The sequence below is a fragment of the Chrysemys picta genome, unplaced genomic scaffold, assembly GCF_011386835.1.
Source record: "Chrysemys picta bellii isolate R12L10 unplaced genomic scaffold, ASM1138683v2 scaf4060, whole genome shotgun sequence".
In the NCBI taxonomy this organism is placed as follows: Eukaryota; Metazoa; Chordata; order Testudines; family Emydidae; genus Chrysemys; species Chrysemys picta.
In genome coordinates, this window is record NW_027056761.1 from 1 (window position 1) to 4,989 (window position 4,989).

The 4,989-nt window shown below is 41.6% G+C and overlaps 1 pseudogene; it reads left to right on the forward strand.

Annotated features, from left to right (window-relative positions):
- Nucleotides 1-1,737: 1,737 nt before the first annotated feature.
- Nucleotides 1,738-3,046, forward strand: LOC135980535 (olfactory receptor-like protein COR8; annotated as a pseudogene).
- Nucleotides 3,047-4,989: the final 1,943 nt, after the last annotated feature.

Below are 4,989 nucleotides of genomic sequence, written 5' to 3' on the forward strand. Positions count from 1 at the left end.
ATCACATAGGAAGCCTGTAGCAGAGCCAGGAATTAATGGCCGATCTCAGAATCGTGCCCCTAGTGCCAGTCTGACCATTATCCAGTGTTGTGTATGCGTGTGAGTGGGGGAGGGGGGAAGATGGACACTGGGATCCGGTGGGTTCTGGTGTGGCCGATCTCTAACCATAAGGGGGAAATAACAATAATTATTTGCACTGCGGCAGCCCCAGTCATGGCTGTGTTTGTTTGAAAAATGTAACCAATGGGTAGCATTGGAAGGGCGGAGGTGATAGATGACACTGCAATAGCAGATGAGCCTCACGGTGTTGATAGCCTGTGAAGGGCCTTGGATTGACCTAGAGAGATGAAGGACCTGGCAGTGTGTACCACTAGTAGGCATAAGAAATTGGGACTGGAGTCAAGTGGCCAGAAATCTCCTAGAGCAAGGATAGCATAGATTGAAGGCACAGTTGCCAATTCTCATGATATTTGGTGCTTCTCTTAAAGCCCCAGGTCCTTCAGTCATGTGATCAGTTAAGAATCTCCGATTTTTTTTAAGTATGTTTCTAGCCCTAAGGGTTGCTAAGAAAAGCTTGAAAATGTGACTCTCTCCAGGGCCCAGAAACATTGTTCCATTGCAATTTGCTGACTGAGTGAAATTGGGACATTTCGTGAAGAAGGGCCAATTTCACTGCAGCACCATGGAATTGAGGAAACTCTGCCTGCATCCGAATCCTGCCTGGTTTCTGCTAGTTCACCTGCCCAGCTCCTTTGTAACCTGCCCAGTGGCCTGCTAGCAACCTCAGAGCTTCCAGAGTCCATGGCCTTGGAGCAGACACACATGCCGATTGCTCTGGGGGCTGGGAACATCCAAAATTGTCAGTGTCCATGACTCCAGGGATCCGTTCCCTTTTTCAGAAACTTTTCAAAAACTGTGGGTTTGTTCCTAAACCAAATTCTGAAAAATAAAAATCTTGCACAAAACAGAATTATCCTTCCCTGCCCCATCTCTAAACCCCGTGTGTATTATTTTTTAAAGATTTCAAGATTTTAAGCCAATTGCATGATGTTTGGAAGCCTGATTCATGGTTTTCAAATGCTTGAGATTAGCAACACTGCCAGGGGATGTGTTACAAAGCAGTAGTAACCAAGTGACTGGGACATAACAGACATTGTAGTCATCTAAAAGGATTATCTGGAATAGGGTGACCAGATGTCCCGATTTTATAGGGGACAGTTCCGATTTCTGGGTCTTTTTCTTCTATAGGTTCCTATTACCCCCACCCCCGTCCCGATTTTTCACATTTACTGTCTGGTCACCCTAATCTGGAAGGATTTAAAGTATGAGTGCTTTCTAATTTACCCTCAGTGAGCAGACAATATAAAGTACCAATCTCAAACTCAAACACATGCCAGGTATATTTCATTGAAGAACATTTGTGATAATGGACATGAATCTGGAAACTCCCTATGGGGAACTTGATGCCTAATTCCAGTCAATTTTATGGAGACTTGGATGTCTAAATCTCCTAGACAGCCTTGAAAATCTCAGCCCTATTAAAAAGTGAGTGTAAATCTAAAGGTCCATCCCAACTCTTCCCAAACATCATGGCGGTTGGTTTCCTGTAAGATATTCACTACCCACATTCAAGCCCGGCGGTGTCATTCAGATTTAATTCATGCCATGAAATTTCCTTCTTCCATGCAGCTCACTCTTGTTATCCCAGCAGGTATGGTTTCATGCATCCCTGTATAAATGGCTGAGGGCAATCACAGCACGGTGACCCAGTTCATACTCCTGGGGCTGACAGATCGTCAGGAGCTGCAGATACCCCTCTTCGCGGCGTTCCTGGCGATCTACATTCTTACGCTGGTTGGGAATCTTGGGATGATTGTGTTGATCAGGGTTGATCCCCGACTCCATTCCCCCATGTACTTCTTCCTCAGTAACCTGTCTGTGGTTGACCTCTGCTACTCCTCAGTCTTCGCTCCAAGGATGCTGGTGAATTTCTTAGTGGGGAGTAAAAGCATTTCTTACTCTGCCTGTATTGCCCAACACTTCTCTTTTGTCGTGTTTGTGACCACAGAAGGGTTCCTGCTGGCCGTGATGGCATACGACCGCTATGTAGCCATTTGTAACCCTCTGCTCTACACCGCTGTTATGTCTAAGAGAGTCTGTATTCATCTAGTGGCCAGCTCATATGTAGGGGGGCTCGTGAACTCACTGACCCACACATGTGGCTTGCTGAGGTTGTCGTTCTGTGGGCCCAACATCATCAATCATTACTTTTGTGACACTAACCCATTGCTGAAGCTTGCCTGCTCTGATAACCACATCAATGAGATTTTGCTTGTAACGTTCTCTGGAGTTATTGCCATGTCCACCCTCCTGTTTGTCATAATCTCTTATCTGTACATCCTCTTCTCTATCCTGAGGATCCGCTCCGCCAAGGGCAGGCTCAAAGCCTTCTCCACCTGTGCCTCTCATCTGACAGCTGTCACCATGTTCTATGGACCTGTGAGCTTAAGCCACATATAACCCAGTTCCAGCTACTCACTGGAACAGGAGAAAATCTCTGCTGTGTTTTATACCCTGGTGGTCCCCATGTTGAACCCCTTGATCTACAGCCTGAGGAACAAGGAGGTTAAGGATGCTCTTAAGAGGGTGATAGACTGGAAAAACATTCCCAGCTAATTTGTCACCATGACAATTCCAGTCAATTGAGAAGAACAATTGGAAGAAGGGTAGGAGTATGCTCTATGTGTTACTGCCTTGATTTGTGTATCACAAATGTTGTACAAGAATTAAATGAAACTCAAAGAACTGATGTAGCATGTGGAAATTATGTTTTACAATTGCTTGAGAGGAACAATGTTACCTAAGGTCCTGTCATTATGTGGCTGTTGGAATATAGACACCTTTCCTTGTTTCTTGACCATTAATCTATTTGAAATGGTGCCCTGCAAGGTTATCTGAGATTAAAAATAAAATAAACTTGCTTCTAGGTTTAATTTCTTAATGTGATGCTTTAATTAATGCTCAGTATGTAACTTGCACTATGAGAATTCAACGCTTTTGCTCTCTTTAGTGTCTGGGCCTCATACGGGTTGCCACAATTGATCTCTATCCCCTTTATAGCAGCCCTTAACCTAGTTGAAGACTGTTATCAGGTCCCTCCTCGGTCGTCTTGTCTCAAAACAAAACATGCCCAATTTTTTTAAAACTTTCCTAATAGATCAGGTTTTGTAAACCCTTTTTGTCATTTTTGTTTTTCCCCTCTGGACTCTCTCCTATTTGCCCACGTCCTTTCTAAAGCGTGGCTCCCAAACCTAGACACAGAACTTCAACTGAGGCCTCACCAGTGCCAAGCAGAGCCGTACAATCACTGCCTTGGTCTTACACACAACACACCTGGTAATACACCCCAGACAGCCCTTTTCACAACTGCAGCTCATTGTTGGCTCATACTCAACTTGTGACCCACTTGAACTCCCAGATCCATCTCAGCAGCACTTCTCCTAGCCAGTTATTCCCCACATTGTATTATGCATTTGATTTTTCCTTCTAGAGTGAAGTACTATGCAGTTGTCTTTATATTGATCACATCTGTATTCATACTAGTGCTATATCCATCTATTCTTAACCAGTGTTATCGTATATACTTAGGCTTGGAAGGAATAGATTTTTCTCAATAAATGTTGGTCATTATTGATTTCACCATATGCACACAAACCAATGAAAAAATTATTGCCATCAACAATAATTGAAATTTACAGATAGGCAGAATAAGAAAAACTGCAGCTTGAGAATGTATTAGAGTTTGATTTAAGGATATTTATTTTGTATATTTTGACATGTGATGTTGACAATTTGTGTTTTAACAGTTATAAAGCTTTAACTTTTTGAATTTCAGTGTCGGCTGTCATTAACAAAATTATGTCTGACCTCCCATTGTCTGATCCCCCATAATTTCCCGCAATTGTAAAGATTTAAACATTTAAAATAAAAAAGGCTTAAAAATAAAACATTGATATTATCAATTAAAATTATAAAAAACTTAAAAATCAAATTCTGACAAGGCTCTAGCAACTTGTTATTCAGCTTTATTCTCAATCATCTTGTTGTCACCTTGTGTTGCTCCCCATCTGTTTGTCATCTGTACCGTTGTCTCTTATTTTCAGCTTACATTACAAGCTCCTTTGGCCAGAGGTTGTTTTTTTGTTATATGTTGGTACAGCACCTAAAAGAATGGGGTTGGGATTAAGCCCAATACTAATGAATTAATGAAGTAGTATCAATAATAATGGTCATGTAATGTTACTCCCACCAATGCCATATATTTCAGAGGGGTAGTCGTGTTAGTCTGTTTCAGCAAAGAGAACCCAGAAGGTTCCAGCCCACGATAGCTTATGCCCAAATAAATTTGTTAGTCTTTAAGGTGCCACAGGACTCCTTGTTGTCAATGCCAAATAGTGATTTTATAGGTTTACTTACAGCAATGCTATAAATTGATCATATATTTTAAGGGCTAGAAAGGACAATGACATCGTTTAGTCTGACTGTATAACTCAGGTCACAATTCTATACAGTTACCCTCTGTATTAAGCCCATTAACTGGCATTTTATTAAGTGTATCTTCCAGAGAGCCATCGGGTCTTGATTTCACAGCAGCTGTAGCTGGATAAACCATCACTTCCCATGGTAGTTCATTCCAGCCATTAACCACCCTCACTGTTGAAAATGTGAGCCTCACGACTAATTTGAATTGGGATAGTTTTACTCTGAGCAACACGATATATTGTTCATTAGAACTGGGGGGAGAGGGGAGTTGGACCAAAATACTTTTTTTCTGAGGAACGCAGATTTGGGTTAACTGAAATATTTTATAAATCTGTGTCAAATGAGATGAATTGTTTTGCTTTGATCTAAAATCTCAGAAAAATCTAAAAGGTCTCAATATTTTAAGTTTCCCATTTAAAAGACTTTTTGTTTCAAAATTTACTTCAA